We start from the raw sequence: 15,248 nt of genomic DNA, 5'->3' as shown, positions 1-15,248 counted from the left end.
GGAATTCCCTGTCACTGATAGTGTCTACTGCCATGGTTTTCGTGGCGGTAAGGTTGCCACGAAAACCATGGCGGTAGGCGGGGGTCATAATCCCGCAGACCTGCAAGTGACGGCCGGTGGGCTGGAGAGTGAAGTCTCCAGGCCGCCGGTCGTTACCGCCATGGCGGGCGGTGTGGTACATTGGCAGTTTGGTTTGAGCCAATCCGCCAATGTCTTAATATGGAGAAAAGTACTGCCAGCCTGTTGGCGGTACTTTTCTCCATTTTAATGCCGTCCGCCAGGGTCATAATGACCCCCTATACATTTTGGATGTAGTTGCTGTTTGTATTGTACTGAGCTAAGGGTGATGGGGTTGATGTTTAACTTGTCATATATGTTTAGTACTTAAAATAGGTTAAGATAAGTTAAGATAGTTTATGCTAGTGTTAAGATGAGTTCCTGTGGGCTAGAGAGGTGTGGGTAGTTTACAAAGTTTTGATACAATATTTTTGTTCTACTTTCACTAGTTCATCATTATTTCATATTGAAGAGTTGCTACACCATCATGTAAGTTGGGTTCATGATGTAGGAATTGACCAGCAGTCTTTGAAGGTATATGTTACTTTGTCAGAAGCCCATGGACAACTGAAAGCCTACCTCATATTTGAGTTGAGCATGTTCCCTTTTCTACATGCCAGACACTGTAAGTGAGCCTCATTTAGTGATTGTACACAGCACAACACAGGTAGCCTCCTAAATTAGCACTGAGTGAAAGTGATAGGACTGGTATAATTTGGATAGTTTTGTCACTACAGATCATAAGGACTATGGGCATGAGTATCTGGCTATTATTAGCACAACCGTTTAAATGATTGTACTGAAGAATCTCTTGAGTGTGAGCAGTGAGTTTATCATATTAGGATGATTACTTTGTCATGTTCACTGAGCTAGATATGTGGATGCGTGGAATAGTGTTATGGTCTCACATGCCCCATACATCACATTTATAGCTGGTATTTGTGTAATTAGATCCAGATTCGCATTTCATGTCGTTCAAGTAATTGCAGCTTGCTGTTACACTTTGAAGATCCATGGGGAGACAACACATTCCACATACACCCATTACAGTGCAATTGACTTTAGCTCACTCTTCTTGGGATGTAAACAAGTGGGTTAGGAGTTTACACTTCCACCATGGAATATATAGTTCTTTCACCAACCAAATATATAATAGTCTTTGTGCTTTTGAGAAAACAGGTGTATAAGAGTTAATTTTATTCAAGAGCGTAGGTCCCTTGTAATGTTTTTTGGAGTCTAATTGTTGAATAATTTTGGGCAACACCAACAGTTATTAAACGCCTTGATAACCAGACAGAGTCCATTTGGGAGGCATGCCCTGCGACATGTGGAGTTGAAGATATTTCAGTGTGGAGGTACAAATTGCTTTTAGGGAGGGTAGTGTTGCTTAAATGTCCAGAAGTGAAAAAGATGTGCACAAACAGCACAGTACAGTACTGGGTGACAAAGGAGGTGGCATGATGTTAAATATAGGATCATTAGGAAACTGACCAGGAGGCACTGACATATGTTAGCTTGCAGATAACAGACAGAAATTGGGGAACTTCACATCTTCCACCTCTGATGGGTGTTGTGCCTTCCCTGTAGTTGATGGTATTTGTATGGGATGCATCTGAGGCATACACACAGAGGCAGAAGATGTGGCTCCCTGTCCCCACTAGCATTTGTCTGTATCAGTAAGGCAGCCAGTATATCCCTTGTGTGATTTGCCAACAAAGCAACTACGTTGTGATTGATGTCAGCCATTTTTCTAATGTAGGACTCCAACTTGCGCTCCTTGCATTCCATGATTTATGGATGGCTCCCAGCTGCATGGCAACTTCACTGGTGTCAGAGGTAGAGGGCTGATGTTGTTCCCCCTGCAACATGACACCGGAGATGTCACCTAGGGATGCATCATTCCCATTGTTACAAGTGTAGGTGTCTGTAATAGCTTTTGACATATCATTAGGGCTCAGACACTCAGACTCCTTCGAGGGTGGCCACTATAGTCTCCATTCCTGCCCGTACCTCATCAGCCATTCACTGCTGGACTCCTACCACTCGCTGTTGAAATTCAACTTGGGGACCCTTGAAATCCTCAGCTGGGGTTATACAGCTAGATGGGGCATGTCCTGTGGATGGCGGTTCCTCTGGAGGCCATGCAACATCGTCTTCACTTACCAAGACTGGAGGAGGTGAATCAATAGAGTCTAGGAGTTTTTGGAAGGTGTCATTATCCATGGAGAGCATGATTGTGTCCTCAACAGGTTGGTTGGTTGGTACACATGGGTAGGTTGAACATATGTTACTAGTCGTAGATGAGACCATATTTCACAATTGTTGTCTTTTACATGGCAATAATTTTAAATTGTTAATCACCTCTGTATGAACAAGGGGGGGCTATTTGTGTAATGATACACAATGCAGCTCAATAGCATGCTTGCCTGCCTGAAAGAGCGAGTGCAGGTAAGGGGCCCATTTGACATATGTTGTTTTTCTGCTTTGTGCCTACACTGATGCCGCATTAGCTTCTTTTTACCACTGCTGAGACCATTGCACCATATCACCAGGGTACCTGCATTGCCTCTAGCCATCAGTTAATACCACAGCATTGACCAAGTCATTTTATTTTGTTCTGCCTTACAAATATCCTGTACTCTGCCTTTCACACAGCAAAACAACACTCTGCTTTGCTGTACTGTCTCACATGCAATTGTACAAAGACATGTGGCCTACGGGTCATATTTGACACACATCCATGCATCTCTACACATCAAGCAACCTTGCTATCTTACAGGAATGGGTAAGGAGATGTATATACCATACGTCCATGTTTTCTATGGAACCCTGTAGTTTCTTAGCACACACACATATTCATCTCCAAAGTCCAGAACAGTAAACAAAGCCACCATCTCTGAAGGGGATAGCCACCATCACACTTGGAAATGTGCAACAACTCAAGCACACTCCATTTTTTCAGAACCAAAGATACTCATCTGCAGAGTCCCACTAATCTCTTCACTCAGCCTTAATCACTTGTACATGACTCCTCTGGCAATCGCCATTCAGACCTAGGGACTCTTACTCTCTTTACTGATAACACCCAGATCACACACTGACTCTCAGAAGACACAAACACCACTAAAATTTGTTACATTATACAATTAACCACCATGTCTACCTGTATGTGAGAGTAATGGGTCATAATGAACTTCACTAGATGTTAGTGAGGGTATTCTGCAACATGTACCAACCCTGTTTGCCCACACAACTAGGCCCAGACCTCTCACCCTTCAACATTCCCGGACACCTGGCCATCATCCTGGACACCTAGCTCAACCTGACACTTCACAATTCCATTTCACATCCACCCATTTTCACATATGTTGCATAGTCAGACTTCCCTTCTGGCTCCTTCCTGCCACCTGGGACACCATCACCCAGACCCTAATTGCATGTAGACTGTAGTACACCAATGACCTCTACTACAGCATCTCTGCACAGCTGCAACACAAGTGGCAAACTATCATACACAGCATTGCCTGACTATTATTCAGCCTAGCTTGTGGTACACACATCACGCCCCACCTCCTTGAGATACAATATCTCCCCATTTACACTACCAGTTCCATATGCTCCACCACATCTATAAGACACTACACTATCAGCGCCTCACCTAGCTCACACACAATCTATGCTTCCAACAAACAACCATGGAACTCTTCTGTGCATCACTACCATTAACCTTCACCCCCAATAGCCAAATGAGCAAGGCAGGAGGTATGGTGGTCGCTTACATGGCACCCAACACCTGTAAAAGCGTCACCCAGCACACCAGAACAGCTGCCTGCAATATGGTTTAGTGCAGGTGACTGCACACCTGGCTCTTCGGGTGCGTCTACTTTGAGAGCCAGCACATACTCAGCACCTGGGTACCCTCTCAGGTGAGTAGGTAACCCTCTGACAAGCCACATAACTTTACATTAAGGTCCGTTCCACTTTTGGCTGCCTAACCCCAAGACAAGCACACTTGTTTCATGGTGCAAAAGGGCCGGCATTAACGGTGACATATCTGCACAGTTACCAAGGTCCATAAATGATGTGCTACTCCAGTCCTGTTTTTTTTTTGCTTTGTATTGTGTGACTTGTAGTCCTAGTCAATCATATTGTAGATTACACAACAAGACCCACGTCTAAATGGACAACCTGGACTGGGCCAACACATCACATGTAGATCAGAGAAACTTGGCAGGGCTGGACATGAACATATGTGACTGGGCATTTAATTCACACAAAGTGTCTTGCTGCACTGCATGACAGTTATAGCCATATGGTCCTTTGTTCTCACTTACCCTGTAGCTCTTTCTGGTCCTCAACTGCAGCACTGTCCTGTCCAGCACTCCTGCCATCAACTCTATTCGGATAAATTACACCACCTGCTCCTCCAATGGGCCCAACTCTATCTGGCCATCAAGTACTCCTCCAGTCCTCATGGCTGCCCTAAGGTTCTTCGCCAGTTTCTCTTTGGTCCTGCACTTGGTTCTCAGATATTAATATTTGGTTCTCCGCCTCAATGAAATTGGTCTTCCTCTTTCTCCTACCCTGGACTGCAGACTGGTCATCTTGGCTGGGATTGGGATTGTTGCCCTCCTGCCTAGAAAATAGTGTTCCCTCCATTTTTTAAAGTTATTTTTGGTCTGCTGTTCTGTGCATTAAAATGCGTCATTTTACGCTTCCTAACACTCAGCACACTCTTAAGTGTGCCAATGCTGATTTGAAGCATTCAAAAGTGCTTTACGACATACAAATCAGTTACATTTCAATACTTTGTGTAATTCTTCTCTCTAGAATTTTTGATGCACCTTCGGAGCTTGTGACATGGTACACAGCACCATAAATACGGTGCATCCATGTTACAAGAAAATGCTGCAACACCGTGCAAGTTTTTTGTCGCAATGCTGCTGGAATGCAGCTTTGCATCAAAACTCATAAATATGCCCCTCATTTTTCAGGTTGAAATGGAAGGCTAATACTGCAAGCCATGGTGGCAAGTTTGAGACAATTTTTTAAGTGCTACTTTAGTGGGTGGGACAACTTTAGTGGTTGGCACAATGATTGTTGCTGCCCACTAGTAGCATTTAATTTACAAGCCCTGTTACATGTGGTACCATTTACTAGGGACTAATAAGTATACCAAGTAAGTGTAAGCCCATATTACCATGTTTTAAGGTTAGAGCACAACCGCTTTAACACTCGTTAGCAGGGGTAAAGTGCACAGAGCCCTAATGCCAACAAAAACAAATCCAGTAAAAAAAATCAGGGAGTGAAGACTAAACGACTGGGGGAATATCACAACGAGGATGTCAGTTCCAACAAATATTATTTGAACTAATACATTTTGCAACAATTTGGCTCAGATGACGCTTATATTTTATTTTTAATTTTTTACCATTTACTATTTTTTGCGAGTATTGCCAATATGTGTTGCACCATGTAATCTATGAATTTGGACCTTCTCAAAGATGTTAAGACTGTAAGGCGATAAAACTGAGGTTTGTCAAAGCTAATAAGAAACTCACTGAATATACACATTAAATATTACCTTGTATGCCTCATGCTATGACGTGCACTGTGGAACATCATTGCAAATCAGTACACACAATATAAAATGTTGAACATCACTTCAAATCTGCTGCATAAAAAGGTTCAAGTAAAAAAAAAAAAGCATCAGCTAACATGCTGGTGAACATGTGTGATACGTGCAACAAATGTGAGGCATTTGAAGAATACTCATCATAGTGGGGAATAATAACCCAAAAACCCAAACTTATTCCTTTTTTCAAAGTAAGCACAGTCTTGGTCAGAAGTAAGAAAATATTAGGCAGAACAGTTAAAGAGTTCACCGTGAACATAAAAAGCTGTCAAAGTAAGTATCTTCCTTAAGGGTGGTAAATCATGGAATTAGTTCTGTACATTTTATAAGGAAAAATGGTTGAATGCACCTTTACTAGGGGCTGGTACCAATTAACTTGGTTCATAGGGTGTTTGGACAAAATATGGAGTTCAAACTATTGTGTGAACAAAATATTGTGCCACGAATATCAACAACAAGAATATCATGAATGTAAGTTTCAATGGGTATGCAAAGTTTTTCTATACTTAATCAATATTTTGATCCTCAATATTTTTGACACAATGGGCCATATGTACAAATTGGAAGGATTGTGATTTCCTATTTGCAAATCCTTAGGGAATTGCAAATCCTAACGTATGGAACCCATTGAGTTAGAAGATACCCTAAACAGGCTCCTTCAAAATACCAACAAGCAAATACATATTTCTATTTGGTAACATGTTACTGAATTACAATTTGGCTTTTATTCATTTTAAAAACCTTTGTTGTGGTGGTTAATGGCTCAGTTCTGAGAATCTGGCCATATGAGACCTCTAAATAGGTTTTATACATATGCCTCAATATTCTGTCCACATATTTCTATCCTCGATATTATGTCAGTGATCCATTCACAGTGCATGCTGTTATTGCTTCATGCAGATGGCACAGTTTTCATTGCACAGTTGACTGCTGAAGCTAGTTTGAGTTTCTGATGTTCATGTATAGCTTAAGGTGACGGGAAAATCTAGTTAAATCCAATACTACATGCATGTGTGAACCGTGTAAATATTTGGAGGCAAAGAGCAGTGGTGTAGGAGTATCATGAACATTAATTCAAGGAAGGAGAAGGAGTCCCCCTGGCTTAATGAGTAAACTACAGTCATTATTGGAATGCAGAGCGCTGCCAACACATCTGGGCCCTTTGTGCCACTGTATATCCTGAAATATTGATAACTACACCCTGAATATTAAGGTTCAAATAAGAAAGGGTAAATTTTTTCCCTGCCCACAAGTAGTATTTGATCATGAACTGTTTTCAAGAAAATAGTTTGATATTGGTAATAGTAAAGCTGCTAAAGTCAATAGAAAGACTTTCATCTTTGCTATAAATTCTGAGGATGTACATTAGGGGTATACGATTTGCGCATAACTTGCTTTGAATAGTTATGCAACATTCTAGCAAAATCATGTCTACTTATATAAAATACAAATCTGCTATTTAGTGCTATCTTTTAGTGCAAATTGCATCTTCATGTCCACTTTTTATGCAAGGGAATATGTGGCACTAAAAAAAATAGTGCAAAAAAGTAAACACACTGTGAACAACAGTTGTTCGTATTCTCTTGTTGAGCATTTGCTGTAAATGTTTACTGTGAATGGTCTGTTCATAGGAAATTGTTTCCAAAAATGGTGGTAAGTAAGCAAAGTGGTATAATGGTGTAATTTTAGGAATTGAGCAACACAAGTGTAACATGAAATTTCTGAGAATATTCAAATTCTGAGGTGTCATTTAAATTTTGATTAGCCAAGTGTCCAGGGTTCACATTTATAAGGCAAGAAGTGTTATTTCAATTTTGTATGGGTTTTACGTTTGGATATTCCTTTATATATCTGGACCACAGATAGATGAAAATGGTGAATCAAAGAATATCTTCAAGAATTTGTTTTTTTCTGTTATATCTCATGAGGAGATGGCCATTTTGTATAAAGAGGACACTGTGAGATATAGACATTTTGGTCTTCCCTTTGGGTGAACCCCTGGGCAACACTCACTATGTTAATCTTGTTGGATATTCTAATGCTGGATAATGTGCATCATATTCCATAATATGACTGTGTGCCAAACAACAGCAGAAGCCTTAGGCTACCATGGGACTATGGAAAATGGAAATTGGGTTATTGGTTGAGAGGTGTGGAATTAAAACTCAGGCAATCACAGTCCTTATCAGAGTGAACCACAAAAGTCACTAAATTAACATATGCTTCACTCTCTGGTAGCTTAGTACAAAGCAGTCAGGCTGAACTTCGAGGCAATATGTAAAGTATTTACACAGTACACAAACAGTACAAAAGTGAAAACACAACACAAAAAATCCCAAATCAATTAAAAAAATGGAGTACAAATTAATCAATAAATGGAGACCAGAATGTTTAAAATCCAATCAGTAGAACTAGAGGTATTAGTGAATATAATGCCAAAAAGAACAAAGCACCAACTGAGGTATCTGGTTGCACTGGACTTAGAGAGAGTCAGAAGTTGAGGCTGACCGTGATGGAGCACAGGCCAGGCACAGGACAAAGTTTGGCCCGCTGGAAGTTTTACCTCATGTCCTTGATGTGAGGTCTGTGCAGTGTTGCCTTGCGAGACTTTGCGTTGCTCGATATTGGCTCTGGTGAGGCTTTCAGGTGTGCTGTGAGGCTTTGCATTGGTTGTAATAAAGCTTATAGCTGTGCTAAAAGGCTTTGCATCATTCGGTGTTGGTTGCGATGAAGCTCTCAGCTGTGCCAGCGAGGCTTTGTGGCGCTTCGTGTTGCTTTGGCAGATTTGCTGTAACCCACAGTTACGGAGGGAGAAGTACACTCTGATACCAGCCAAGGTTTAAGGACCTAGGGCAGCACCTCTTGGGGATCAGGACTCACTCCAGCAGAGGCCAGTTCAGACTCAGGGTGGCCCAACTGTAGGCCTAGGCAGGTCCATTTGCAGCAGATCAACTTTGCATTTGCAAGGTGACCTCTGAAGCTTGTAGTGAACCGGTATCACAAAGGAGCAACTCTGGGTAACCTGCAATGAAGGAAAGCTGGTCCAATCTTCCTTCTCAAACAGCAAGGAAATCCTTCAGGCAGGAGGGCAGTTTTTCTGTAACTTCCACAGGAGTGTTCTGAAGAAGAGTCCTGAAGGTCTGATTTTTATACGTGGTGCCAACCTTTGAGTGGGTGGAGGTCCCTTTGTCAAGGCTATATAGTACACTTCTCTGAACTGGCCCTCATTCATCTATAGTGGGTGCCCGACAGTGCTTAAATTCTAAATGAATGAGTGCTGGTGCCCAAAGCTCTGCACGTAAGCCCTCAGCCCGTGCAAGTAAAGCTGTGTAGTTTTAATTCCATCTCATGCCTCTCTAATCCACCACTAGGCATTCCCTGCCCCTTCATCTCACTCTTGCTGGCACCTGCTTTCTCACTTTCCATTTTTCTCTTCCTCCTTCTTTCAGCATTGTGTGTTTTCCCTCTTTTGCCATCAGTAAACGTCTGAAGTGGAAAGATAATTGCTGGTCCCAAAAAATGAGTACCAGTGGACCCCACTTGCAACCACTGGCTCAAATTAAGCACTGGTTCCAGCAGTAATCACAAAAGTATCATGCCACACTACCTCCTCTTTTCCTCAGCTGCTCCAGTATATTTTTTGTTATGGTGTTGCCTAGAATCCTTACTCCGCAAATGTCCACACACACTTTGTTGATGGTAATTTGAGCAATGCTTAATGTCAAGTACAAGGCAGATCTACAAGAATGTCAATAACTACCCTTCTGCGGATAGATCTGTGAATGTTAAAGTTAATAAAATTGCCTGGATAAAGTCATGTTGTATGTAAAGCATTTCCAATGAAACGTGATGGCCAATCCAAATCTAACCCCTTTCTGTTGAGAATAAGAAGGTGCCCATATAAGCAATTATTAGTCATTACACAGCCTATAAAATCGTACTTTAGTAGCTGCAAAGATCATCAACCTGCAAACCCTTATATTCACAACCCTTTCAGAGATGCTCTACTTGTGTCTTTGTATGTTCTCACCTCCTCTTTCCCGAGGTCGTGACACTATATGCTTTTGCCACGTTAACCCTGACCTACTCTTACACTTTCATGGTGTAATGGACCCCAACTCCTACCCTTTTGCCAATCAAATTTCTTGAGCCCTTGTCAGCAGTGTCACTAGTAGTCCAGTGACTGTGTTTTTTCCAGTTTTCTGTTTTGAAGAATGTATAAAAGTCACTCCCGTAGGGATATCTAGGTACTGAACCAGCAAAAAAAAGAAATAACAGTTAAATAATTCTTAATGGACTCAAGGATAGATTCCCCTACCCCCCATCCCACTCCAGCCCCAGTGAGACATTCACAGTTGCAGAAATCGCTAGGTCTTCAATGCTTCCATAAACCTGAGAAGATTTTTTTCTTTCCTCATATGTGCTGGACGTTTATTCTGTCCTTGTGCCTTGGCTATGCAAAAGGCTTGACCACTGAGTGATGAGTGAAAAAAAAAAAAAACACACACACACATGAACCACTAATATAGCCTTATCATTGGATCTCAAAGACTGGGAACGGTGGGGCCAATTGAAGGTGTTTGACAAAAAGTAGCTACTTGTGGCAGAAACAGCTTTGTTCACCAGGAATATTGATTTATAATGATACACTCCTTCTTAGGTAGACAATGAATGGTTGGGGACTTATTTACAAGCCCCGTGCGTCACTTTTTATATGGGGAAAAAGTGCCGCACCGGCGGCGCAAGGTGGTTTGTCAATAAGCCCCATGGTCTAACTCCAGGCTAATGCCAATCTTGCTGCATATTTCTGAACTAGTTGGACCTTACCAAACAGTCAGGTAACTCGATTTAGATGGCATTGTTGTGATCTAGATAAAACAATATGAACACACTGAGGATCAGCACCTTGTCAACAGATTAAGAGCGCTCTTCTGAATACAAAGCTGGAAAAGGCAGTATTTGGCTACTGATTTCACCTGTTTACAAAGCGTTAGAGCTGAATCCATTTTAATGCCTAGATTTCTAACATAGGACAGGGGAAGTTTCCGAGTCTGATGAGGCAGGCCAGAATGGAAGTTTCCAAAAAGGATTGGCTCTTAGAGGGCCAGAGATCTCTGCTTTGCTGACGTTCATCTTAAGATGATGATGATTACACATCCACTATTTGACCTGTGAAAGATAAGGAAAAAATGTTTTGTAGCCTTACCATTCAGATCATTAGAGATCTTTAAAATGATCTGGGTATCAACATACAGAAAAAGGTCTGACCCTTGTGCTTGGAGCTATATGTAGATTAAACAAAAGTGAGGCGAGTATTGAGCCCCGGGGAACCCCAAAACTAATAGTGTGGGTTGTAGATGAATGGGCACCCATTCTTATTTAATAAGATCTATCTGATAAAAACTTGCTGAACCACTCGCATGCATGGCCTTTCAATGTCAAGTTGTCTCAGTAGATCTAGAAGAATCAGATGGCTTACAGTATTGAAGGGTGCTGAAAATTCTAATAAAATCAACTCAGCTGGAAGGTGTACATCTGCACACCTGAGGAGGTCATCTAGTGCAGAAAGCACCACCACTTATGTGCTAACACTAGTGTGCAGCCAAAAAATGGTCAGTGCCCTTAATTCACTCTACCACAATATTTAATGGAAACACTTCACCCTCTTCTATTCTCTATCCACTGAAACAAAACCTTGGAACCATTTTGCTATTCCCTTCAAAACACTCAAGGTTTATTGGTTCCTCCACTTCAGTACATTTGTCAGCCAAACCATGTGGCCAATGCTTCCCAGTTTCACTCCGGCCATTTGTAATCCTGTTCTCTGTATTGTGACCATTTGCCTCCATGTGCCGCTATTGCCTGCTTAATTACCCACTGAAAGTACTGGAGTTTGAGTGGGTAGCAATTAGTCCTCAAACAAAACCCACTGCTACGCATTCCTCTTCTTCCCACGCTATATATTTCAAGGGGCCCTCATTAGCCCCACAGAAGTTTTGAATTTGAAAAATGCCTTATGCATCGTCCCTGTGGCCGTGCCCTAGTTCCTTTATCCCTAACCCAAACACCCCAATCCCACTATGCCTAGCGCAAACTCAAAAAATAAACAATCACAAAAAATGCTTGAGAGGTGAATAAAATGCCATGCCAAACATCCGGAGTCAAATACGTTTTGGGCCATTGACTTGGATCCCCATCTTCCAAAGGGTCCCCTGAGAAGTTGAACGTCTTGCATGTTTGTCTCCCTCTCTCTGCCTTTTTATGAGTGTCTCTCTACCCATTATCTGCTTAAAAAAATTGTTGGCCCCTGGAACACATTTCAACTGTTTGTGTGACTGTCTTTCTAAAAGCATGACATATAAATCGGACCTAATTGCCATCATGCAGGCTATTGCCTTGCATAACCGAGTCGTGCTGCAACTAGACACCACAGATCTGCAGAAGAGGTTTACCTTATTCTGCATATCCCAACTTAGAACTGGGCAAAGAGTTGAGTGAGCTAGGACAGATTTAATTTCTGCAATACATAACACATATGACTCCCATTATGGCCGTTTCTTACATCAGCCTGAGCAAAGTGTCTGACTGTTGTCCGTCTAATTGACTCAGCTGTGCATCTACATCCCTAGGTTTTATTATGTCCCACCAACAATATATATTTTGTCAGATTCCAATTTAAATACAGTTATTCTGCTTGATGTACCATACCACCTCTCACATGATTGGCCATACGAACCCTTTTACTGTGGCATAAATGTATTGTGTCACAGACATTTCCTTCTGGAGTAAAGTTTTCATCCTCCTTTTACTTTTGACAGACTAACACTATCAGTGCCCACTGCCTTCAGCAGTTTATGATTACTGCACAAACACAGCATCAAAACGTGAGGTGTCCTAGGGCTTGGGGGACTATTTACAGTTGCTGGGATTTGGGGAATATTCTCACTGTTTACCATAAAGAATAAATGTACTTGTACATATGTTTATACTCTACGTAATACAGCGAACCTCTACCAATTGAGACAGTATATTGCAGGAACAATAATAAATGGTTGTTGATCGTGTGTTACTAACAGAGCGTATACTTTATGTGAGTTTTCTCTTAGTTTTACTCTCTAATTGTTGATGGTGGTTTTGCTGCACCAGCTATTATGACCAGGAGAGAGCATCTATTGTAAAATCATCCTACCCCCTGTCTCTCTAATCTGCAGCCAAAAGGTGGTACACTCATCATCAGGCTCTTGGCACTATTTCTAAATATGGAGCTCGAATATTACTTTTTTTTTTTTTTAAAGATGTTTTTTATGGAGTCAAATACAAGAACATTAACTTAACATTGCCAGGACAGAGATATGCAGTTGTGAATATATATGCATAATGAATACTGTACTTATAAATCCATATTAAACATGTAAATGAATTAGGCATATACAGCAATATAGTATCAAAGACTCCAAGTTTGAATAAAGAAAGAAGAAAGAGAGAGGGAGAAGAGCTATAGGGATAGAAAGGGGAATCAAGTGATAGTCATGTGGAGAGAGAGGTAATAGACATTAGTTACAGTGAATGCAAGATGAAATAAGTATATATAAGAAAATAAAAACAGGAAATGTATTGACATTTTTTTTAAAAGGAGGAGAAAAATCAATTTCCTTCGCAGTGCGTGAGAGATAGTTACTTAATGGCAACCATAGCTGATGACGTGTGAAGAAAGTTCCTGTTGAATAAAGCTTGTAGCTGTCAAGTCTATGATGATAACATACAGAATTCCACCACTGTCTGAGAGTAATGTTCTCCGAAGATTTCCAGTTAGAAGTAATAATAGAGATTGCAATAGAAAACAAAAAGGTCCACCAATTTTCCAAGAGGCCTGAATGAACTCCAGATATCGTGTATGCCACCCAAAAACAGTAATTCATGGCATTGGTAAGGAGATCTGAGCTATTGCTGAAATGCGAGACCATATTGAGGACCAAAAAGTAGATAGGGATGGACAAGAAAAATACATGTGAAAGTCAGTTCCCTGCTGAGTGTGGCAGCGCCAACAGTTGTCATTTTGTGCAAGTTTGAGTTTGTAAAGGCGTACAGGAGTGTAGAAAAGTCTATTATAAAAAAAATATAGGGTCTGTGTGAGGCTTGCAGTGTGTGCAGTGGAATGTATCTTATACCATATTCTATCCCATAGAAAAGTTGGCCAAACAACTCCAAGATCTGATTCCCACAATGTCTCAATAGGTGATTTGAGTCTGGGTGAAACAGACGTTCTTAAAAGTTTATAAATTCCAGCTGCCCTAGGATAATTAGAAGTTACGATCGGGTGTGGAGATGATGCAAGAGAAGAATGATTATGATTTATACGTTTATTGAGGGCCTCTTGGACTAGAGTAGAAAGAATTATATATTGCGATTTCATGCGACTAGGGAGATTATAAATTGCTGAGAGAGTAGTAAAAGGGATGAGAGAGTCTTTACGATATAATGGGAAATGAGAAGAATACCTTTAGTCATCCAAGCCTTCCAACACAAGGTTTTACCTTGTTTCCTAAGCAAACTATTGTGCCAAAAAGGACTGTTAAAGAATTGATTAATGGGGGTAAGATGTAAAATAAAGAAAGGTTTCAGTAAGTTGACTGAAAGGGAGATAGTGCTGGGCAACCAGAATTTTGGGGGATTAGACATAAATATGTGTTTATGGGAAAAGAGAGAAATAAATGTTTCTTCCAAAGAGAACCATAGCTTTTGAGGGGCATCATTGAGTGTAGATAAATAGGGATGTATTTGCCTAATGCCAAAAGATTTGTGGTAAGTTAAAAAGTCAGGAAAATTAACTCCACCTTGTACTTTAGGAAGTTTTAATTTCGAGAGAAAGATTCAGGATTGTTTACCATTCCACAGGAACTTGGATACAATTTTATCAATTGAACTAAAAAATAGTTTAGGTATCTTAATAGGATGCATCATAAGAAAGAAGTTAATGATAGGGAGAAGCATCATCTTAATGGTGTCCAAGCGGCCCCACCACATGAGATATAATGGAGACCATTTCTGTGTGATATCTACAAGCTTTGCAGATAAGATTTCTAAATTAGTCTTTAATGTATCCTTGAGAGTAGTGCAGTATCATACCCCCAGGCATTTAATCTTAGAAGAATTCCAAGATAATCCTGCATCAAGGAATACAGAGCCAGCGCAATGAGCATTAAGTGGTAAGACCACTGTTTTGTCTATATTACGTTTATAGCCAGATACATCAGAATATAAGTTGAGCTCATGCAGGAAGAGAAGTGTCAGGGTGAGACATGAACAAAAGAATATCATCAGCATATGCCATAAATTTGATGTGTGCATTATTAATTTGAAACCCTGTAAATTGTTCAGACGTTTTAAATTGGTATAGAAAAGGTTTGAGAGCCAAAATAAATAGTAAAGGAGATAATGGGAATCCCTGACGAGTACCCCTTTTAAGAGGGAAAAAAGGAGATCGGATACCATTTGTTATAACTGAGGAACATGGTGAGGAATAAAGAATGGATATAAAATGTCGGAATTTAGTACC

At 40.8% G+C, this 15,248-nt stretch overlaps 1 long non-coding RNA gene across 1 annotated transcript in view; it reads right to left on the bottom strand.

Annotated features, from left to right (window-relative positions):
- Window positions 1-10,090: 10,090 nt before the first annotated feature.
- The window catches only part of LOC138268423 (uncharacterized), a 114,597-nt gene continuing 109,439 nt past the window's right edge, over window positions 10,091-15,248 (bottom strand). The window contains exon 3 of the long non-coding RNA XR_011199996.1: window positions 10,091-10,861. This is a non-coding gene — a long non-coding RNA (uncharacterized lncRNA). The remainder of the gene's footprint in view (window positions 10,862-15,248) is intronic.

The sequence above is a fragment of the Pleurodeles waltl genome, chromosome 12 (assembly GCF_031143425.1).
Source record: "Pleurodeles waltl isolate 20211129_DDA chromosome 12, aPleWal1.hap1.20221129, whole genome shotgun sequence".
NCBI lineage: Eukaryota > Metazoa > Chordata > Amphibia > Caudata > Salamandridae > Pleurodeles > Pleurodeles waltl.
This window is presented reverse-complemented; position numbering and strand designations above follow the sequence as displayed.